The sequence below is a fragment of the Hyperolius riggenbachi genome, chromosome 2, assembly GCF_040937935.1.
Source record: "Hyperolius riggenbachi isolate aHypRig1 chromosome 2, aHypRig1.pri, whole genome shotgun sequence".
NCBI classification, from domain to species: Eukaryota; Metazoa; Chordata; class Amphibia; order Anura; family Hyperoliidae; genus Hyperolius; species Hyperolius riggenbachi.
This window is the reverse complement of record NC_090647.1, coordinates 522870996-522896267: the sequence shown is the minus strand read 5'-3', so window position 1 is coordinate 522896267 and position 25272 is coordinate 522870996.

Below are 25272 nucleotides of genomic sequence, written 5' to 3'. Positions count from 1 at the left end.
TATTCTCTGCTAAATCCTAAGATGTTTAAAATATCCTGTTAATTAAAATGTCACTATGCAGAACATCTTCTGCGGTACATTATGACACTGAGTAAGCAGAGCATAATAATAGACTGGTTTAACTTACTTGAGTTTCTGTGTTTCACAGCTTATGTGTCATACAAGTCAATCTTGAGGAAAAATCTGGTGTTGATGATAAAATAAAATGCCAGTGAAAATAGTACTTGTTTGCAGATATAATACTGTTTACCTAGCTGTGTATGCAGAGAAAAATATAAGAGGGGGTTTCAAAAAGTTCAAATTCTAACTGACTTACTTAAAGGAATACTGTAGGGGGTGGGGTGGGGGGAAAATGAGTTGAACTTACCCGAGGCCTCTAATGGTGCCCCGCAGGCATCACTGATGCTCCGGCCCGGCCTCCGGTTCACTTCTGGAATTTCGGACTTTAAAGTCTGAAAACCACTGCGCCTGCATTGCCGTGTTCTCTCTCCCACTGATGTCACCAGGAGTGTATAGCACAACCCCAGTATGGTCTGTGCCTGCACAGTATGCTCCTGGTGACATCAGCGGGAGCGAGGACACGGTAACGCAGGCGCAGTGGTTTTCAGACTTTAAAGTCTGAGATTCCAGAAGTGAACAGGAGGCGGGACCGGAGCATCGGTGAGTGGCTGCGCGGGCACAGGATGTCTGCGGGAGACCATTAGAAGCCCTGGGTAAGTTCAACTAATTTTCCCCCGACCCCCTACAGTATTCCTTTAAGGGAAACCAGAGCTGTCAAAAACAAAGACTTGAAACTTACCCGGGGCTTCCTCCAGCCCCATAAACACGTGCGAGTCCCTTGCCGTCCTCCCGCGGTTTGATGTTCAGCCACGATCAGCCCCGGTAACTGGCTTAGTCGCATCAGTCGTGGTCTCCTGCGCATGTTTTTTGACAGCTCTGGTACACTTTAAAGGACTAGCAAGGTGACAAAATAAAACTAGCTTTACTTACCTGGGGCTTTTTTCAGACCCTAGAAGTCATGCATGTCCCTCACCACAGCTCTAGGCCTTCTCCCAGGTCCTGCTGGCAGCCTCTGAAATATCTCTAACCACCGAAGGGTCGGTATCACCTGCGCATTCACACCCACGTCACAGGGAGCGTACTGCTCCTGTACTGCTCCTGTGCAGTACTTCCGCACAGGCCGCTCCCAGTGATGTTCCCGACGACGCAGGCATGTTGGTGCATGGCGCGGGCGAAGTAGAAGACGCTGACCCATCGGGGGTTAGCGATACTTCAGAGGCTACCAGCCGGACCTGGGAGAAGACCGGAGCTACGGCGAGGGACAGATGACTTCCAGGGGCTGGTGTCTCACCTGTCCTTTAAAATAAATACACACTTCCTACTATTGCCGCCCATCGGGTATTGGAAACGATCCCTCTGGTAACAAACCTGAAGGATACTATACAGGGATACTATGCAGACACATCTCTATCCTTCCAGCTAGCGATGCGTTCTAATGCTATGGATGGGGGCTGAGGGGCGATGATCTGCGCATGAAAGAGCAACTTACTGCGGTTGGGGGGAGTGGAAATAACAGTCTCGACTCTCAAATCCCCATAAGTCATATGATACCCACAGTGGGACAGATCAATGTCATAAAACATCACTTTAGTTCCAAAATGTATAAACATCCATAAGTGGGAGAGTCCAAACAACAAAAGGGAAAAGGAGATCACAATGCCTGAATTTCATTCACATATAAAAAAAATGCCTAACACTGCGTTTCATAGCCCACAAAGCAACTTCCTCAGAGGCCAACTTATCATTCTCTTTAAAATACCGTAAAATACCCAATACTGCAATACTGCAAATACTGCCCATGCAATATCTGTGTGATGATAAACTACAAGGAGTCAGCAATGATTTGAGACCTAAGCAGTGTCTGATCTGTCTGTATCTTATCTGCATTGCAGAATAAATAAGCCTGGGAAAATGCTTTTAGTAAATGAAAAACATAAAGTAATATTTCAATAACATACATATTTTGATATGACAATAGTGGGTACTCTACAATCATCATCTTTCATAAAGTGGTACATGATGTAATAATCTTGAGGAACACTGATTTAAAGTGTAAATGTTGGGCATAAAATCAAAAATCAATTATTTATTTTTATCTGGTAAACAAGTAATAAGGATGCTAACCAGGCAATCCAAAAGTTAAAATCTCTATTACTTTTCTTGTTTATAAATGATCATTCCCCAGTTTACCTGACTCTTATTTGGTACGTTGCCACACAAAGGAAGTTGCAGGGCATGCTGGGTTGTCTTTTTTTGCTTCTTTATTTCCCCTCAGACTTAACTAATGTACAGAAGCAAAAAAAGGACAACCCAGCATGCCCTGCAACTTTATTTTTGCGGCAACGTACCAAATAAGAGTCAGGTAAACTGGGGAATGATCATTTATAAACAAGAAAAGTAATAGAGATTTTAACTTTTGGATTGCCTGATTAGCATCCTTATTACTTGTTTACCAAATAAAAATAAAGAATTGATTTTTGATTTTATGCCCGACAGTTACACTTTAACTCCGCTGAAGAAAGTTTGCATTGCTAATGATAATACAGCAATTGAATAGCATGGCAAATGCATAGTAGTGCAGTGTGACAACTTAATGATTTGGGATTAGATCTCAGAATCGGAAGAGTTCCAAATTCCAATTTTCACATTGGAATTCAACCTTTCTAAGTAAAATCACAAAAATTTAAATTATACTGTTTCGAGTACCGCGTTCCATCCTGCCAACGCAAAAATTGTCTTCAGAAACAAGACTTTTCAGCAAACAGTGTAAACACAATGGCTAGGAAAGTGAACATTTGCTTCTAAAACAAGAATTTTTGCACCATGGTGATGTCAACAAAGTGGCCACAGGAGATTCCCTGGTACCCGAAGGGCCACGTTAGAGTGGCAGAATGAGCAGTTTCTCACATGAATGGTAGGTCCAAGGGACCAGGGCATCCCCTGGACCCCCTATGTGGACAACCACTCATTCTGCCACTCTAACGCCTCCCCAGCGGCCATCTTTTTAGTTTCACTGTTTGCTGAAAATTTTTGTTTTCCGAATCTTACTTTCACCGTGTTAACGCTTTTTGCTGAATACTCTTGTTTCCGAAGCCAAATTTCGCATCGGCAGAACTATTGACCGCATTGTCTTCAACAGAAAATGCCTGGAAAATCGAAAATTGGAACACAATATTCAGTATTTGCTTGCAAATTAAAGAATTTTGACAAAAAACAGAATTTGGCTGTTTTGATCAACCCTATTAATAAAACATGCTTTTTGAAATTTACTCAGGTCCGGTTATTGGTGCATCCATACAACTTGCTTTCCGTTATGTATAATTTAATGGCAAGGCAAAAAAGTAGGATTGTGAAAGGTTGGTGCAACCAGCAATGGTGTTCTCACTGATTGCACTTAAACATGTCCAACGTTCAAGAAACACGGTAAACTGCTGAGTGATATTAGCAATCAGGAAAATCTTAGACGTCCCAGAAATATCTGACTGTGTTAAAGTCCTTCTCTAAAGGCTTTGAAAAGTCCCAACTTAAGCTATGCAGTCAGTGTGAATGCCTTTCCTGATAATAGCAAGGTCACACTTACCCGGTAATACAATTTCTGAAACATGGCTTCAAGGAGAAAACCAGCCAACCACAAAACAAAACCATTTAACTGAAGTATAGTGAATGTAATTACAACGGACACATATGCTTTACCTACCACCTTTGTGAGGTAAAGAAAACATCTGCGGACTAAATCAGAGGAGTAATCAACATACACTTCATGTAGTGTTTTCTGGTGTGATGCCAACCTCCGGAGGTATTGTTAACCTTCACCATTTTCTGGATCTATAAAGAGTCTGTAAAGCTAAGAAGCACAGGACATCACATTTGACCGTTACTTATAATTCACGAAAATGAAACAAGGGAAAAAAAAGGTCTCACAACTGTACAAATGTAAAATGTTTCCTGTTGTGTTTTTTTTTTGTCCTGCTGTTTAGATAAGTAGAGACTGATGTTACATATTAATATTATTTATATTTATATAGTCAAATATTTTAAAATCTATTTCATGATTTATTGAATATAAGGAATGATTCCCAAATCGTGTCTCTAGTTATCCCACCTTACTGAATTTTCAGCTTAACTATAAGAAAAATGAATGAGGCAAACAGACAGAGGGCCACATGCAATTCACTTTTTCTTCTTAGTTTTCTAGTAGGAGTCATTTTTTATCTTCTGTTTAAAATCTAATTTCAGCACTCTACAAATGTTAAGTACCAAAAAGTGGGCCCAAAAAGTACTGTAAAAATTCCTTTGAGTATTTTCTTGGTTGCTGGTGGCCTAAAGGAAACCAGATCTGATGAAACGTAAAAGTTTTATACATAACTGGGGGCTTCCTCCAGCCCCATAAGCTTGGATCACTCCCACGCCGCTGTCCGCAGCCTTCTGCAGCTCCGGTACTGTGTCCTGTAACTTCAGCCAGTCGCGGCCAGTCTGACGTAAGAGAATTGCGCTTTTTATGTATCTCTCCAGTAGTAATAGTAAAATTAATTGCAAAAAAACAACAAATAAATAAAAACTAAACTAAATATCGACAATTTAAATTGAGCCTATAGTGTGACATAGTCAAATGTTATCTTCAGTGGATATTGCATGGCTACAATTTCAGCAATTGCTGAAGGTTGGAGCAGATGTAAGTGTATCTGAGAGTAAAGTGAATTAGGCTTCCAAACTTTTATGTCAGTAAATAAATCCATCATTAACATTGGAAAATAGTGATAGTGATTATTCTAATCAGCTAATTATGATTACGTAAAATTTCGCGTGAATTTTCGCAATTACGCCCATACGTAATTACGATTTGTTAAGTCAACTGATTTTGTGTTATCATTTGTAATTTCTTATAATTTTTGCATAATTTCGTGCTGACTTTAGCGGTTAAAAGCAAAGCCCTCATACATGCTATTTTCACTAAAATTGCAACTTATGTTAAGAAGAATAGTGGGTATAAGTCAAAATAAAATTTTTCAAAAAGACCTTGCAGTTTTTGAGAAAATTGATTTTAAAAATAAAATGGAAACATGTTATTCAAACTCAGAAAATATACACTTTAAAAACCATTTTTCCTGTGCATTTTTAAAATTGATTTTCTCAACAACTACAGGGTCTTTTTTTGACGTGTACCCACAATTCTCCTTACGTAGCAATGTTGGTAGCAATGGCATATATGGGAGCTTTGCTATTAACCGTTAAAGTCAGCACAAAATTACATGAAAATTACTTGAAATTACAATTGATTACGGTTACAGACTAAATAAATTACAATTTTTCCCGAAATTGTGCATTGCGATTTTGCATTGAAAACTGTGAAACTGTGAATTTCAATGCAAAATTAAGTCTATGCAAAATTTTTGCTTATCATGGAAAGTAAAGGTGCCCATACACTGAGTCGATTATCGGCCGATCGATCGCAAATCGATTGCCCAATCGATCGATTTGTGGCCAATTTCGATCGATTTCAATCAATTTCAATCGATCTGACATGCTGGAAAATCTAGGTCGATCTGTTGAGATGGCTTATCATTTTGCATTGGACCTAATGGAAATCTGATGGCGAAAAAATGCCATCAGATTGATTTTCCATAGATTTCATACTGAAATCTATTGGAAATCTGTTCCTAGTAAAAAATGTTCCTAAACACATCAGATCAGAGATCTATCTGATGATCTATCTGCTGCTAACCTAACGAGTGAATGGCCTGCTTTAACCTCCTTGCGACACTATGGGGGTGTAAGCCTATGGTCCTGAAGTGGTTAAAGTGCAATATAACCCAGCATTTCTTCTTTGCTCTAAAAGATTATTTACAGCATATAATATACTAACACGGGTTTTTTTTTTAGTAAAACAGCATTTAAAGGGTTACATCACAGGACTGACTTTTTCTCCTGCAGTGGCTGCCGCATCCGAACTGGTGATTGGCTTATCTTCTGTATACATTCTTTATGTGATACAATTAAGTAAACATTCTCTGGCTGTGCAGAAACGTATGCTAATGAGTCCTGGAGTCAAACACAGGTCAGAAATCACTGATGGCTGCATTTAAAACAGAATTACAACAGTTATGAATAAAATGCACCAGCAGCTTTCACAGTAAATAAACTGAACTTTGGGAAGTTATAATTTATAAATGAATTAAAATACTTGTGCACAAAAGCAAATATGATAATTGTATGGGTTATACAAAGTAGGAAAACACATTTTTGTTGAATATTTTGTCAGAGTTTTAAACCGCTTTAAAGTGATCCTTAAGCCAACTGAAAAAAATGAGATGTACTCACCTGGGGCTTCCCTCAGCCCCCAGCAGCTGATCGGTGCCCTTGCAGCTCCGCTCCGATGTCCCAGGACCCGCCGGCGAGCACTTCCGGTTTGGCCATCACCGGCCGACAGGCATGGGAACGCGAGTGATTGTTCGCGTTCCCAGCCTGTATATTGCCCCCTATGCTGCTATTGCGGCCATGAGACTGCAATAGCAGCATATGGGGGCTATATACAGGCTGAGAACGCGAACAATCACTCGCGTTCCCATGCCTGTCAGCCGGTGACGGCTAAACCGGAAGTGCTAGCCGGCGGGTCCTGGGACATCGGAGCGGAGCTGCGAGGGCACCGATCGGCTGCTGGGGGCTGAGGGAAGCCCCAGGTGAGTAAATCTCATTTTTTTCAGTTGGCTTAAGGATCACTTTAAATCCGAGGGACTTCCTCCTTGCACTACGGAAGTCTTCCACCAGACATTCTTAGCAACGATAGTATTTTTCATGTTTATACCTCTGGAACACAGAGATGCCTTGTCACGCCATTTTCACAGAAAAAAAACACCTTTGATGATCTGCTTAATTCATTGTGTGCTTGGTTTATATTGCCCAGTTTTACTCCAGAGTGACGTTAATAGAGCATATAAGCATTTTTCCACCATATATTGCTATACCAAATGTAATCTAAAATAATACTTGTTCGTGTTAAATAAAGAACCAGAGTCATAAAATATAAATTGCCCATTCTTACATATGGAAGATATTTGAATCTCTACATTTCAGCAAGACAAATCTGGTGGTTTGTGAAAAGGAAATATGTCCTATTTAAATGCTACCAGTCCTTAAAGCCTGCAAGGGCAGCGTCAGATCCCATCATAATTCATGTTGAAATGAATTGAATTATGTGTATTCGGGCTTGTGGAGATGATAAATTATATAAATAAAAGACGGCTTATCTGAGATTCCTTTTAGATTTCCAAGAACCACAGATGCAGGACACATTACGGTACATTTGTGTTGTTGCTAAGAGACTGGAAAACATTGCAGACTTTCTATAGGAACAAGTGGATACTCCGAGAACTTCAAAGAATCAACGCAATGGCTGGTTATCTTATCTCTCCTGTTTATTTAATCCTTAGTATGTTATACAAAGACGAATTACGAAGAGGGCAGCAAAATTGTTCTATCCATTTAACACATGTAGACAATGTAGTGGCAATGTGTCAATATGTTTTCATAAAAAAAAAATGATAAAAATTAAATCATGGATGGTGTTTGAATTCAGGTTATTGAAATTCGGAAAACCAAATTCGCCCATCCCCTGACCCGAGATAGGCAAAAACAGCACAGCAAATTTGGGCGCACCATAGGCCGCAATGTGCATTACGGCTTTAGTGATGCTCAGAAAGTATTTTGGGAGCCGTCAGAAAGGCAAAGCCCAAATTACTATAAAAACAACATCATTCAGCTGCCTGTCTTACTCCTGAGTCCACAGCAGCCTGGAGGGGGAATAGTACTGTATATTCTTGCATATAAGATTACTTTTTAACCCTTGAAAATAATCTGAAAAGTCAGTTTTCATCTTATACGCCGGGAGTCATTGATGCCGGATGATACACCCTATCCTGTTACCGCCTCTCATATTTCACTGCTGAGGACTGTAGTGAAGCGGCGCAGGCGCACATGTGCGGGATCTGAGAGGCAGAGAAGGAGGTAAATAGGATACAAGGGGGGACCAGAAGGGTGAAAGAGGCGTGTTTTATGGGTACAGCACAATCTATTCTTCCATACCTCTCTGATAAACGGGTAGACAAGGAGAGCTGACCAATCCACTTAGGGAGAGGGAGAGTTGACAAATCCAACCAGTCATTGGCCTATATACTGTTATATACTGGGTACCACATACATGACATATAGAATAATGTACTAAATTATTCAGGATACTCAAATTTATATTTTTTCCCCTGGTTTTGGAATCAAAAACATTTCCAACAGTATATGTGCATATTGCTGTACATTGGCATGTAACCACACCCTATGTTTAGCTTAGGCTAGGTTATGCAGCCTTCTCCACCCATTGCACTCTGGGAGACCAGGGCCCTTATTCAATTCACTCTTTACCCAGAGTTTTCTCCTAGGAGAAAAAAATTGGTGAAAAAGTACTATCAAATTACTCTGAGTATTTTCTTGGTTGCCGGTTGCTTAAAGGGCATTTTATTGATAAGATGTGAAAATATCAACTAGGAGACAGCTTATAAGAAAAGGTGAATTGAATAAGGACACAGACTTTGGCAGCATACCCATGAACCAAAATAGGGCTCAGAAGAGCAGCCGAGAAGTCAATGAAGACCAGGGAAGCCTCTGGAGCATCCAAAAACTTCAGTCTACAATGGTAAGTATCTAACTTTTTTTTCAGTTCAGATATCCTTTAAGTACAAACATAAGACTATGGGATCCCCAAAAAAGACCTATGAAGAATTTGAACCATAGAATAGATACCATAATGTATATCATTAGCTTATTTTCACTTTAGTTTGTGGCAAGTTAGGAAATGGGTTGAGTATTAGTAGTGAAGCATATGCCATGACTTTATTTATTTAGTGTAATATAGTAATTATCTTTAACACAACACAGTGTTACATACTGGAAACAGTTTATTGTGGTATACGATGAAGAAGTAAATGTTAGAGAAAATAAAAATAGTTATCGACTGAAGGTAGAAACCTACACAAGACTTGTTTCAGATATGGAAAAACAAACATTGATCTCAGAATTGTCTGAAATTTGCCAGGGTCCCAGGATGTGAGTAAACTTCCTTCAGGAACCTGTCCTGCATTTGTCATATCCCACAGCCTGCTCTTTTCAAATAAACGTGTCATTATCTGATCAGTACTCACTTTACTTTAGACAGGAATATGTTTTGTAAGATTCAAAATTACAATGTAGAGCTTTGTTTGTGGGTCGATGTGGAAAGCCTTGGGAGTTTACAAACCAGAGCTGTTTAACCACACTCTGTGACCCTTTTTTAGCTACAACAGAACTTGTCCAAGAGTTATTTTCCATTCTACTTTTTTGCTTGAACAAAATGCAGCGCTGGAAACTCAAAGTTTGGAAGACTTAGGTCCATATGCACTCAACTTTTTCCCCTAAGTTTTCTCCTAAGAGGTACATTTTCATCTCGTATCTTAAAGAGACTCTGAAGCCTCTTAAAAATCCTTTTTTTTTAAACAATCCTGTTTAACACAATAGCCCTACCTAAATCGCCGCATTCCCGCAGCTGTAAACTATCTAAAACCCCCCTAACTCCTTGGGGGGAAATCCGGGCAGCGCTTCCGTGTGGGGCAGGGCTATGAGCTGCAGCCCTGCCTCACACGCGTCTGTCAGCGTGGATCGCCGCCTCTCCCCCGTCCCTCTCAGTCTTCCTTCGCTGATATTTGAGAAGTGAAATAAAGTTTATTGGATTTACAGAAAGTGCGCAATAATTGTTTAAACAAAATTAGGCTGGTGCATAAATTTGGGCACCACAAAAAATAAATGAAATCAATATTTAGTAGATCCTCCTTTTGCGGAAATTACAATCTCTAAATGCTTCCTGTAGGTTCCAATGAGAGTCTGGATTCTGGTTGAAGGTATTTTGGACCAGTCCTCTTTACAAAACATCTCTAGTTCATTCAGGTTTGATGGCTTCCGAGCATGGACAGCTCTCTTTAACTCACACCATAGATTTTCAATTATATTCAGGTCTGGGGACTGGGAAGGCCATTCCAGAAAGTTATACTTGTTCCTCTGCATGAATGCCTTAGTGGATTTTGAGCAGTGTTTAGGTCTGTTGTCTTTTTGAAAGATCCAGCCTCGGCGCAGCTTCAGCTTTGTCACTGATTCCTGAACATTGGTCTCCAGAATCTGCTGATACTGAGTGGAATCCATGCATTCCTCAACTTTGACAAGTTGCACTGGTCACACAGCCCCACAGTATGATGGAACCACCACCATATTTTACTGTGATTAGCAGGTGTTTTTCTTGGAATGCTATGTTCTTTTTCCTCCATGTATAACGCCCCTTGTTAGACCCAAATAACTCAATTTTAGTTTCAACAGTCCAAAGGCTTCCTCTGCATCACTCTTGCATACAGCATCTCCTTGTGGAAAGTGCGCTGAATGGTTGAACAATGCACAGTGACTCCATCTGCAGCAAGATGATGTTGTAGGTCTTTGGTACTGGTCTGTGGGGTGACTCTGACTGTTCTCACAATTCGTCGATTCTGTTTATCCAAGATTTTTCTTGGTCTGCCACTTCGAGCCTTAACTTGAAGTGAGCCTGTGGACTTCCATTTCCTCAATATGTTCCGAACTGTGGAAACAGACATCTGAAATCTCTGAGACAGCTTTCTGTATCCTTCCCCTAAACCATGATGATTAAAAATCGTTGTCTCCAGATCATTTGAGAGTTGTTTTGAGACCCCCATGTTGCTACTCTTCAGAGAAAATTAAAAGAAGAGGGAAACATTCAAATGACCCCCTTAAATACTCTTTCTTATAATTGGATTCACCTGTGTATGTAGGCCAGGGGTCACTGAGCCTACCAAGCCAATTTGAGTTCCAATAATTAGTTCTAAGGTTTTGGAATCAATAAAATGACAACAGTGCCCACATTTACACACCTGCCTAATTTTATTTAAACAATTATTGCACACTTTCTGTAAATCCAATAAACCTCATTTCACTTCTCAAATATCACTGCGTGTGTTTCCTATAGGATATATTTAACTGATTTTTATTATCGTAACAACCAATGATTTATACAGGAAAATCGTGACGATTAAAAAGGTTGCCCAAACTTTTGCATCCACTGTGTATACAGTATATATATATATATATATATATATATATATATATATATATATATATATATATATATATATATATATATATATATATATATATATAGACAAATTTACCATAAAACACTGTAGGCACGTGCCTACAGGTGCCTGAAGATGGAAAAGCGTCCCCACTTCCCTCCCCGAGTGCCTCCCTCCCTCCTTCCCTATGCGTCCTGATGAGATAGTAAATAAGAGACCTGCTCTCAGTATTCAACTGACGAGATCTACCTTCAGTCAGGGGCACCTTTAGCTACCTAATACTTGGGGACACCTCTAGCTACTTAATATTGAGGTTCCTTTAGCTATTTACCGTATTTTCCGCCGTATAAGACGCACTTTTTCTCCCCAAAAAATGGGGAGAAAAAGTCACTGCGTCTTATACGGCAAAGGCAGGGAATCCCCGAGTTACGATCGCCCGCCGTTACAAACCGCCGACCCGCCGCATCATCGGGGATTTCCTGCATGATACCAGCCGCATGTCTGTCACTCTGGTGTGCCGCGTCCCCCCTCCTGACACCTGTGTGGCCGCTCTGACAAGCCCCGTATTCTGTCTCAGTACCTGTGTCTTTCATGTCCACCCCGCATGGCCGCTTTGTCCCGCCCCCTAGTCGGTGTCCGTCTCCCGGTGCCTGTTAAAATTAGTGCCAGCCAGCGTATCTTACTGCGTCCACGCCGCCCGGGGATCGCCGATGTCCTCACTTCTCGCTCTAGTGGCCGGCGCTTGTGGAGATGACGTCATCTACACAAGCGCCGGCCACTAGAGCGAGAAGTGAGGACATCGGCGATCCCCGGGCGGCGTGGACGCAGTAAGATACGCTGGCTGGCACTAATTTTAACAGGCACCGGGAGACGGACACCGACTAGGGGGCGGGACAAAGCGGCCATGCGGGGTGGACATGAAAGACTTTACACAGGTTCTGAGACAGAATACGGGGCTTGTCAGAGCGGCCACACAGGTGTCAGGAGGGGGGACATAGAATATGGGGCTTGTCAGAGCGGCCAAACAGGTGTCAGGAGGGGGGACATAGAATACGGGGCTTGTCAGAGCGGTGGGACATGTAATATGCAGGGAGATACAGACAAGAGGGCTGGACAGAGGTTACACAGGGGTCAGGAGGGGGGGAAGTCACAGAAGAAAACACCACAGGGGACAGCTGGGGACAGAAGCTGGACAGAAGCCACACAGAGGGCAGAAGGAAGGTGGGGGGCACCCAGCGACAGAAGAAGACACCTGGGGATACACAGGGGACACTTGGGGGCAGAAAGTGACACACAGGAGGTCAAAGAGGACAGAAGGGGACTTCTGGGGACACCATTATAAGACGCTCCTGGAATATGGACACACCAGGATTAGTATATATTATTTTCCCTGGTTTTTGCCCTCTAAACCTGGGTGCGTCTTATATTCCGGAGCGTCTTATACGGCGCAAAATACGGTAATACTTGAGGTCAACTCTAGCTACTTAACGTTAAGGGTACGTCTGGCTACCTAATACTAAGTGGCTCCTGTAGCTTCCTATGATGGGCAAGGTAAGTAAGGGAGAAGTGACAGCTGGGACAGCCAGCACACCTGCGGTGCAGTTCAGAGGGGGTTTGTAGATTCCTAGAGGGCAAAGTCTAAGGTGCCAGGACATCTGTGCCTATAGGCTCCTCTGAGGTAAATCCGTGTCTGTATATATATATATTCAGTACCTAAAAAATTGTTTAAATTATTGTAATGCTTATTATTATTTCTAGTTCCCTACCCCAGCTTATGCATGTGTGCAGGAAGTAGATTCTGGTTTGCTGCTAGGGGGTGTGGTCGGGTGTGATTGGCCTTTGCATTATTTAAGCTTCTCTTGACTTGTACTCATTGCCTGTGATAGCTTTAACATGTCTACTGCTTGTGCTCTCTCTCCTGTGGTGATTTTTGTGTTACTCACCTCGACTTCACATTGGGTTTCTGTCTGGACCAACTTCTTCTTGTGTATGACCTCAGATACATCTGCTTCCTGGAACCTGTTACTTGGTTTATTGATCTTCTGTGTAGGACTCTTGGCTTACTCCTTGACTATGAATCTGTCTGCTCCCTGGGATAAGTTGCATGGTCTGTTGATCTCCAGTATGACCCTTGGATTGTTCCTGGACTTTGAGTTGGACTGTTGCCTGGTAAGACTGTCATCTGATTCATGGTTTTAACTTGGCTTGTGTGGACATTACTTAGGGGTTCTCTGGTACTTCATTGATTTTCAATCCTCAGCATTTATATCTTGCACTCTTAAAGAGGAAGTTCGGCCTAAACAAACATACATACTGTCAATAAGTTACATTAGTTATTTTAATTAAAATAGATAGGTAATATAATCTCTTACCCACACTGTTTTAAAAGAACAGGCAAATGTTTGTGATTTCATGGGGGCAACCATCTTTTTGGTTGAAAGGAGGTGACAGGGAGTATGATACACAGTTCCAACTGTCCTGTGTCCTGATCACTCCTCCCAGCTGCTAGGCAATGAGAACAACAACATCAGAAATCCCATCATGCTTTGCACAGCATCGGGGGGAAAATGCCCAGGCAGTTTTCTTTGATGGGGCGGAGCTTAGCTTCTGTGTAGCTAAAAATTAGGTTTAGGTAAGAAAAACAAAGTTCTGATGATGTGAAACTGTTAAAGAAACACCAAGCCTTTTCAGTGCTGCTGAGTAGATTTTTAGTCTGGAGGTTCACTTTAAGAGGAACTTTAGCGAAAAGGGGAAGAAAATAAATCAATACATCGCAAAGTGAGAAGTTTAAACATAGAGTAGAGAGCAAGAAATGACTGAAATTCACCATGTAATTTGTTCATTTTTCATCTACAATGAGCCTGCGTATCATCATCTTTACTACTGGCAGACAAGAAAAACTAGACTTCACCAACTGCCATTATCTATAACCACACCCCCTAACGATGTGATTAGAGTTGGGCCGAACCTCCGATTTTAGGTTCGCGAACTTCCGCGGAAGGTTCGGTTCGCATTAAAGTTCGCGAACCGCAATAGACTTCAATGGGGATGCGAACTTTGAAAAAAAAAAAATTATGCTGGCCACAAAAGTGATGGAAAAGATGTTTCAAGGGGTCTAACACCTGGAGGGGAGCATGGCGGAGTGGGATACACGCCAAAAGTCCCCGGGAAAAATCTGGATTTGACGCAAAGCAGCGTTTTAAGGGCAGAAATCATATTGAATGCTAAATGACAGGCCTAAAGTGCTTTAAAACATCTTGCATGTGTATACATCAATCAGGTAGTGTAATTAAGGTACTGCTTCACACTGACACACCAAACTGTTCACTGAACAGAACAGGTATGCAGTGGCGGGTTTACTGAACAGAACAGGTATGCAGTGCCGGGTTCACTGAACAGAACAGGTATGCAGTGGCGGGTTCACTGAACAGAACAGGTATGCAGTGGCGGGTTCACTGAACAGAACAGGTATGCAGTGGCGGGTTCACTGAACAGAACAGGTATACAGTGGCGGGTTCACTGAACAGAACAGGTATGCAGTGGCGGGTTCCCTGAAAAGAACAGGTATACAGTGGCGGGTTCACTGAACAGAACAGGTATGCAGTGGCGGGTTCACTGAACAGAACAGGTATGCAGTGGCGGGTTCACTGAACAGAACAGGTATGCAGTGGCGGGTTCACTGAACAGAACAGGTATGCAGTGGCGGGTTCACTGAACAGAACAGGTATACAGTGGCGGGTTCACTGAACAGTACAGGTATGCAGTGGCAGGTTCACTGAACAGGTATGCAGTGGTGGGTTCACAGTACAGGTATGCAGTGGTGGGTTCACAGAACAGGTATGCAGTGGTGGGTTCACAGTACAGGTATGCAGTGGTGGGTTCACAGAACAGGTATGCAGTGGTGGGTTCACAGAACAGGTATGCAGTGGTGGGTTCACAGAACAGGTATGCATTGGTGGGTTCACAGTACAGGTATGCAGTGGTGGGTTCACAGAACAGGTATGCAGTGGTGGGTTCACAGTACAGGTATGCAGTGGTGGGTTCACAGAACAGGTATGCAGTGGTGGGTTCACAGAACAGGTATGCAGTGGTGGGTTCACAGAACAGGTATGCAGCCAGGGACAAGCTAAGCCTAACTAATCTTTCCCTATGAGAGAGAGTGTGCAGCAGCTCGCCTTACTCTCACTAATGCAGGCACACGAGTGACCGTAATGGTCGCCGCTGCCTGCCTTTTAGTAGGGGGGAGTGGCTCCAGGGGCTAGTGTAGCCTAATTGGCTACACTGTGCCTGCTGACTGTGATGTAGAGGGTCAAAGTTGACCCTCCATGGTGCATTATGGGGCGAACCGAACTTCCGCAAAGTTTCGCCTGCGGGACGCGAACGCGAACCACGGAAGTTCGCATGGAACCGTTCGCAGGCGAACCGTTCGGCCCAACTCTAGATGTGATATGCTAAAAGGTTGTTTTTTTTTTTAAAGACATACATATGCACAAAGGGAGATACTGGCTGCTTGGTATTTGGAAACAGCTGCTATTTCCCACAATCCAACAAGGTTCACAGACAGGAAACTGTCAGAATATAGATCCTGACATTACACAGTGGGAGGGGTTTCACCACAATATCAGCTATACAGACCACCCTTGATGATCTATTCCAGAAAAGGTAAAGTTTTTTTCTCATGAGAAAGGGGGTATAAACTACTGATTGGGATGACGTTCAATCATTGATTACAGTTCCTCTTTAAAGTTCAGGGTGTAACTGAGTGCTGGGATGACGCACTTGTCGTCTCATGGCTGAGCGGGACTAATACATAAAATAAGGGTGCCTGGAAAAAAAGACCACGGGGTGTAGCCGAAATTTTAAGATATTGTTTATTTTATTGTGTATTTTTTCAATTCTTCATCTTTATCTAACATAGAAAAATAAATTTCGTTAAGTAACGGTAACAAAATTGCAAAATATCATCTATAACGATGAAAACAAAAATAAAGTTAAAGTCATAATAAGCATACTAAAACATTGGTAAATATCACTGATGTTTTACTACAACTACACCTAACCCTACGCTCACACAGAACCCTCCCTGTACCGATGCCTAGTCCTAAGACCTCCCTGGTGGTGCCTAACCCTTAGACCTCCCTGGTGGTGCCTAACCCTTAGACCTCCCTGGTGGTGCCAAACCCTTAGATCCCACTGGTGGTGCCTAACCATAAGACCTCCCCTGGTGGTGCCTAACCCTTAGACCTCCCTGGTGGTGCCTAACCCTTAGACCTCCCTGGTGGTGCCTAACCCTAAGACCTCCCCTGGTGGTGCCTAACCCTTAGATCCCACTGGTGGTGCCTAACCATAAGACCTCCCCTGGTGGTGCCTAACCCTTAGACCTCCCTGGTGGTGCCTAACCCTAAGACCTCCCCTGGTGGTGCCTAACCCTTAGACCACCCTGGTGGCGCCTAACCATTAGATCCCACTGGTGGTACCTAACCCTAAGACCTCCCCTGGTGGTGCCTAACCCTTAGACCTCCCTGGTGGTGCCTAACCCTTAGACCTCCCTGGTGGTGCCTAACCCTAAGACCTCCCCTGGTGGTGCCTAACCCTTAGACCTCCCTGGTGGTGCCTAACCCTTAAACTCCCTTCCTGACACCTAACCCTTAAACTCTCTTTTTCTGCTTCAAATAATGTTATTACAAAAAGCGATACATTTCTAAGATATTAAACTTCAAAACGATAATTTATAATATTATAATTTTCAAAACAAAAAAATGTATTTGGACGGTTCTGGTGCCCGCTATTTATTGGACGCCCAAATTTCTTCTTGGCAAATAACGATAATACAAAAAGCAATAAAGATAATGAAGTTGAAAACAATCATTTACAATACTGTAATTCTCAAAACGAAAAGGAAAACGATATTTATTGAAATCGTAATTGTCAAAATGAAGAATGTCGGTTGTATGGGCCTAGAGCCTGCTATTTATCAGACGCCCTCATTTCTTCTTTGGGCACCTAATAGCCAATATTTTGCCTTAGTGCCTGTGGGTTTCCCAAATAGTCCATCAGCCCCAGGCGCCCAATTTTCCTGTTCGCAAGCGGGACATATGTGTTGGAGATTGTATTATAAGTGCTGAGAGGAAATTGGTGGATACTGAAAACCCTGACAACATTCTAATTCAATGTCAATTCCAATGACATCCCTGGAATTCTTCTGTAGCCTTTACTTCCAGGAAATATACTGGCTTGCCTTCTTCAATATCAACAGAACAAAAAAGAGGATCATTCTTCAATACAGTTAGACAGTCCTTGACATGCAAATAACTGACCTGGAGACATTTTTTATTTTTTATAATTTTTTTTACTAATGATTATTCTGTTCATCCAGCCATTTCATATTGGAGTCCTAGTAAAGCATCTTTGATATGTAATAATGAGTCAGAGAGTTTGTTGAATACCTAGAATAGAATGTAAAGATCTGATGACTTTATTTCAACAGACTTCATTAGAAAAGAAAAAAAAAAAAGAAAAAGTACTTAAGAGTCTGTGATGTAGATGATATCTATAGATCTGCCAATCTCTGACACATTTCATAAAAGTACTTTTTTCAAGTAATATTTTCCTTCGTAATCACACAGAAGTGGTGTAACAGCTGTCTTTGGAATTACTAATAGAATGTGTAGGCTGCGGTAACGCTTAATGTGTATAACATCGCAATGTTTAGCAAAGGTCTAATGAAATCTGACAAAAGCGAGTAATGTGGCTGTCAATCTGTCAATACTTTAAATAACTTTATCCGTAATGAATACGTCATTACCTAAGATGTTTTTCTGCTTGTATATCTTGTAGCAGTGGTTGGACAGTGTACTGGTAAAGGGCTTTGCCTCTGACACAGGAAACCCGGGTTCCAATCTCGGCTCTTCCTGCTCAGTAAGCCAGCACACAGGGCTGGATTTACCATAAGGCATTGTAGGCACGTGCCTACAGGCACAGGATGATGGAAAGGCTGCTCATTCCCATCCCTGAGCACCTCCCTCCCTCCTTCCCTATGCAGAGTCCTGAGCAGAGCGTAAATTAAAGGATACTCACCCTGCTCTCGGCATTCCACTGACGAGATCTCCCTTCAGTCGGGGCACCTCTAGCTACTTAATACTGAGGGTACCTCTGGCTACCTAATGCTAAGAGGCACCTGTACCTATGATAGGCAAGGGACGGGAGGGAGAAGTGACAGCCAGCACACTTGAGGTGATGTTTGGTAGGGGTTAGTAGGTTCATGAAGGGCGTAGTGTAGGGAGCCAGAACATCTGTGCCTATAGGCTGTGATGTAAATCCGGATATTCAGTAGGAGACCTCGGGCAAAACACCCTAAGACTACTATTGCTTTTAGAGTGTAACCTAGTGGCTGCAACTCTGGTGCTTTGAGTCCACCAGGAGCAAAGCACGATATAAATATGTTTTGTCTTGTCTAGGACTTAGCATGAATAGCGTGCAGGAAAAAAAATGCCATTTTCAGTGTGGATTGTTTATTTTTAAAACCTAACAAAACCCCCCAAACTTGTTATTGTTCTTTATTTGGATAAGAGCTGCAAAGCATTTGAGGAGCCTTTATTAGGTTCTCATTGCTTTTTCTAAAAGTAACAAAATAGTTCAAAATGCAAATGACATCTAATTGGCTTCATATTAGCAAATTCTCAGCAACAGTTAATCTTGACACAATAAAAAGGCACATAAAAATGCAACTATACATCAAAGCAAAGATTGCCAGTAAGCTCTAAATAACAATTTCTTCTCCCTTTTTTTCTCAAATCCAAATTTAAAAGCTTTATTTACAGGACCAAGATACATACTGGTGTTTCCAATGCAAAAGATAAAAAGGAAAATATGAGTTGAGTCTGAAGGTGGAAGGTAGGGGTGGCGGTATGATGGAAAAGAAGTCTGTAGATGTCATCATTTTAGGATTCCTTAATGCTCCGCTAAATCTGTGGAATGCTGTGATGTAGGGGCCGTTTTTTTCATGCTTCTTGGTATTGGTCTACCTCCCTCACCTCTGATAGGCACCTGTTATTTATATTTTACTGAACTGACATTATTGTTATGAATGGAGGATTTTTTGCCATGGATCTCATGCATGTTTCTTAAAGGGAAGGTTCAGGGTGGCTGTTAAAAAAATAAAAATGCCCATCCACTTACCTGGGGCTTCCTCCAGCCCGTGGCAGCCAGGACGTGCCCTCGGCGCCGCTCCGCAGGCTCCTGGTCCCCTCCGGTGGCCGACCCGACCTGGCCAGGCCGGCTGCCAGGTCGGGCTCTTCTGCGTTTCAAAATGCGCCTCATGGGGGCGCGCTGACGTCATCGGACGTCCTCCGGGCTGTACTGCGCAGGCGCAGTAGTTCTGCGCCTGCGCAGTACAGCCCGGAGGACGTCCGATGACGTCAGCGCGCCCCCGTGAGGCGCATTTTGAAACGCAGAAGAGCCCGACCTGGCAGCCGGCCTGGCCAGGTCGGGTCGGCCACCGGAGGGGGCCAGGAGCCTGCGGAGCGGCGCCGAGGGCACGTCCTGGCTGCCACGGGCTGGAGGAAGCCCCAGGTAAGTGCATGGGCATTTTTATTTTTTTAACAGCCACCCTGAACCTTCCCTTTAACAAGAACAAGCCAGCTATAACTATTTAGTGAGGAGCTATTTCAGTCTAATAGTTTTTTGGGGGGACTGCAGCCCCTTAATTACAACAGAGATTTGAAGTCCTAGTGGCATGTTTTGGTGGAGTGGCTATATATTTTAACAATTTGAGTGTCATGGGGTTTTGTATTGGTTTAGGTTTAGTTTTAGGATTTTGTATGTGATTCATGCACCCAAGAGCCAATTCTCTTTTTTGTTGTTTTTCTTATTTATATATTACTGTGACTATTGTGTGTTATTTACAGTATCTATTTTAATTGGTCATTGCAGATAAATACTTTATACCCATTTTATTTGATTTTATACCCATGTTATCATATTTTTTGGTGGCACCAAAATATGATATGCAGATGGTTCCCTAACCCTGCTTCCCCCTCTTTTTGATTTTAATTGTTTTAAAGGGAACCTTAACTGAGAGGGATATGGATGTTTTCTTTTAAACAATACCAGTTGCCTGGCAGTCCTGCTGATTTATTTGGCTGCAGTAGTGGCTGAATCACACACCTGAAACAAGCATGCAGCTAATCCAGTCTGACTTCAGTCAGAGCACCTGATCTGCATGCTTGTTGAGGGGCTGTGGCTGAAAGTATTAGAGACACAGGATCAGCAGGAGAGCCAGGCAACTGTCGTTATGTTAAAATGAAAAATCCATGTCCTTCTCAGTTTAGGCTCCCTTTAACGGAAAGCAGAGATGAACAAGTACACACAAAATAAACATATCCACCAATAGGTTTTGGAAAATACAGGCTATACATGCTGTTTTCGCCGCTCTACAGTGCTGATTTATGTTTTGGGGGTTTTATTGTCCAGCACGAGCAGCTCCTCCCATCAGCTGCCTGTGATGCTGCTGTGCACAATACAGGAAAACAGCCTGAAAGGGCCGGCGTGAGAAAACATGACTCACAGCTGTTCACAGCTATAGAGATTCTGGGGAAAAGCAACGGCTGACTGATTTATCAAGCTGATACTGTAACAAGCAGCATGAGCAGTAAAGGATGAAACAACGAGCAGGGTAGAAGTTTATTCTCATGTTCCCACTGATGTATACGATAAACTACATTAGGGTGCTTCGTCTCTCGTACACTTTAAGTGTCCCATCTATTTATAATAAAAGACTAGGGTCAGATTTATTGAAAGGCCACAAAGGCCAGGGCTTTGGGCAGCAGCTGGCCAAGGGGCGGCTAGATATGGAAGAGCATTGCTGAATATAGAAGAAGAGGCTGTCAATCAAATAGAGATGTTGCAAACGAAGCACAACACATGGAATTAGGGAGCTGTTGCCCAGGGGGATCTGTATATACAGTAACTGAAGGGGCTGCCTTCTGTACATGAATGTTAGACATGGAATAGGAGGTTCCACAAGGAATAGGAAGAGGGTGCTGCACATGGAAGGGAGCTGCACGAAAGATGGCCTAGGGGTAGACAAAGTTTATCCGGCCTCGTAAAGGACTGTAGTTCCTTTATATCCTAGTGTGACTTTTTGGCATTTCTTCTTTTGCATACAGTAATTGTAAACAGAGTGCTGTGTGACAGCTGCAGGACACTATAGAGAGAGCTTAGAGGATCGGATCAATGTAAAGAAGGCTATGAGAGCTGCACAGCAAAAAGATTATTTCTATGATAAGTAACGTTACCTTAATAGCCTGCTGATGGGTTACACTATAAGTGCTCAGGGACCTATTGCCAGAGGTGGGTTAGACTATTAGGAATAATAATTGAAGGTTATGAATTATTGATTTACAGAATATACAGTAGTCTACATCACACCTGAGAACACAGTAGGACAGGAATGAGGTCACTGAGGTCATGGTTGTAATCATGACATTCTCCGCATTCCGTATTACTTAAGAATGTCTGAAGTTCCATATTACTCCATTTTCTATTACATTACATGACCCTGAATTAGAAGCTGCTTATAACTCTGGAATCCAGTCCTTAAAGACCTTAAAGACCTTATCCAGTCCTCAAAGACCTTATTAAGCACAGTGAGTTCATAACTGAAATAACATACTTAAAGAGACACTGAAGCGAAAAAAAAATATGATATAATGAATTGGCTGCGTGGTACGGATAATTACTAGAACATTAGTAGCAAAGAAAATATTCTCATATGTTGATTTTCAGTTATATAGTGTTTTTTTTTAATAACATTGCATCATTCTCTAATATTTGCAGTTTGCACACTACTCAGCATTCTAAATGATTTTTACAGAGCCGGCCAGTGAACTATTGAATTGTACTCTGGAGAGAAAAAGAAAATACAGTGACTGACAGTTGAGATAATAAGCTTCAGAAGACAGAGCTCTCTGTGACTTTGAAAGTCGTGGAGCTCAATGGCTCTTTTGCATAGATAACAACTGGAGTTTCTTAACTCTTCCTGTACTGGAAACAATATTAGACTTATGTCTCTGCTGCTAATGTTTTATTTCTTAGCTGCACTACACATACAAATCATTATATCATATTTTTTTTCGCTTCAGTGTCTCTTTAACTTGGAATTAATGGTGTATAAATACTAGGACAACCTGCCTGTACGGCAAGTATTTTCTGTCCCCACTGCTGCTCTACAGGGAATGGTTTATACTGGTTTATACTGGCTTAAAGTGGTCTAACACCCAGCATTTCAACTTTGCTTTAAAAGATTGCTTACAGCTTATAAACTATTATGCCAGATTTTTTTTTTAGCAGAAATTCACTGAATGGATTAAACATGACATTTTAGTGTTGCATTTAGCTAGAAATCCTCCTCTGTGCTTGCTTGTTTAGTTACAAATGTATCTATCTACAATGTAACAAACAAACACTGCTCTGAGAGAACAAAGGGCTTCCCTGGCAGGCTTTTCAAAGGTCTATTTGTATTACAAATAAAGATACATTTGTAACTAAAAGATAAGAACTGATGTGGATTCCTAGTTGAATCCAACACTAAAATGTCATGTTTAACCCATTCAGTGAATTTCTGCTTAAAAAAAAATCTGGCATAATAGTTTGTAAGCTGTAAGCAATATTTTAAAGCAAAGTTGTAATGCTGGGTGTTAAACCACTTTAAGGGAACCTTAAGGCTACTTACACACCAAGACGTTACTGGCGCACGTTAGTGCGCCTGTAACGCTCCCCCAACGCACAGCAATGTAACACAAGTGGGCTGTTCACACAGCCCACGTTGCGTTACATGTAACGCTGCACGTTCTGTGCAAAGTGCAGCATGTTACGGCGTTGGAGCGGCTATAGCCGCGTTAGACTGTTTGCACATGCGCAGTGGGGGGCGGAGAGGAGGCGGGGAGAGCCAGCTACAGTAGCCGCGCACATGGCTACTTAATATTCACTGCACTGGCGGGCGCTGATTGGCCGGCAGGACCACGTGATGCGGAGTGTCTCGCTCCGCATCACGTGGTCCCGCTGGCCAATCAGCGCCACTCTGGGAGACATTATAGGACTCGAGCCGCCTAACGCGGCTCACTCTACCGTCGGCTCTTGCAGCACCATACATTGTGTTAGGTGCACGTTATGCGACCTTAACGTGCCACCTAATGCAACGTCTTGGTGTGCAAGAAGCCTAACTGAGAGGGATATGGATGTTTCCGTTTAGACAATACCAGTTGCCCTGCAGTCCTGCTGATCTCTTTGGCTGCGGTAGTGGCTGAATCACACACCTGAAACAAGCATGCAGCTAATCCAGTCTGACTTCAGTCAGAGCACCTGATCTGCATGCTTGTTGAGGGGCTGTGGCTGAAAGTATTAGAGACACAGGATCAGCAGGACAGCCAGGCAACTGGTATTATTTTAAAAGGAAAAATGCATATCCTTCTCAGTTTAGGCTCCCTTTAACAATAACCCCTGTGAGCCCCGCCATTGCAGAGGGGCCTGGGGACTAAAGGGCTTGGCAGTGGGAGCTCCTTGTGTGCACTCGCTCCCACCGCCCAACTCCTCTGCTCCTCCCTGCAACTCTGGAGCTGCACCTGCAGCGGAGCATATACTTTACCTAATTAATCATAGCAGGACAGGACCTCTTCACTAGGGATGGTCAGAATTGCCAATTTCTGCGGAAAATCTGCTTTCCGCCATTGCCGATTTTGACTACAGATTCCGCTTTCCGCTACCAATTGTCGCATTCCTATGCAGATCTTTGCGGTAATTTCCACGTAAAATTGGAGGAAATGTCTGCGATTTCCGCGAAAATCCGCCTACCACACTTGTATTATCGATTACCGAATTCCGATGCGTAAATTGCATTTCTGCGGAATCCGAACGAGCATCCCTACTCTTCACTACTCTGTGTAGTCACGCTGTGCAGCCTATTAGCTTGTGCCTACCTATCACATGACATACAGTGTTGGGAGAGCCACAAGCTAATAGGCTGCATGTCATGGCTACATGGAGTAGTGAATAGGTCCTGTCCTGCCGGAATTAAAGCATATGCTACTGCAATTGTAACTGCTCTGAGTGATCGTGGTTGGGAGGGGGGGGGGTGTGTGTGAGGCTCCTGGCGGAGAGGGGCAGCTTGCCGAATTTTGCTGGTGGCCAGAGCTGTGTAAGTTACACTCCTGATGGTTTATATATTTTACTTCAATAAAATAGGTAAGTAATAAAGCCTTGTGCATGTGATAGATGGTTCTGGGCTGGGGTAACCAGTCATGGTCACCTTAGCCAAAAATCTAGCGTATGTACCGCAGCGCCAGATCCCCCTGGTGGATCATCTTGGCCGAGAGCAAGCCAAGGGCACTGCTCTCTGACTCACCCGCTCCGTGCAGCTCCGTAATTTGAATGTTGTTCTAACACTGTTGATGCAGAAGAACATATAAGGAACTAATGAGTAGGTGGCCTCCACTGAAAAGGTAATTCTATGGCCCAATCAAACTCAACCAGATTGCTTACACAGGGGGTGTCAAACTCAATCACATAATGGGCCAAAATCTAAAATACAATGGGCGCTACAGCAGCGCAGCTTAATGAGTGCAGAAAGTGTTATAATTGCCTGTGCGCACTATGCAGCCATAGCGTGTGCAGTGAAATTACGCTGTGATTAGCTATTGTAAAGGGTGCTTCGTTACTCTTAATGAGCGCTCCACTGAACCTGCCTCAGAGCCCGGGGGGTCCAGTAGCATCAACGTACAAGATTCCTGCACTTTGATTGGCCCTGTAGGCTGCCTGTCAAATGCAACGCATTTTGTATGCCTAACACCCACCTGTTATTGATGCCTGGGGGGTTGGGGTTCATGGTGGCATCTGAGAGTCCCCTTTAAGAAAGGGACCCCCAGATACTCCCGTTCTCCCCCCAGGTGAAATGAGTATATCCCTACTATACCCCTACTGACATACCCCTTACCCATTTCCACATAGTTAAGATGAAATAAGAACACAACCATGAATAAATGTCCTTTAATGTAGTTATCCAATATAA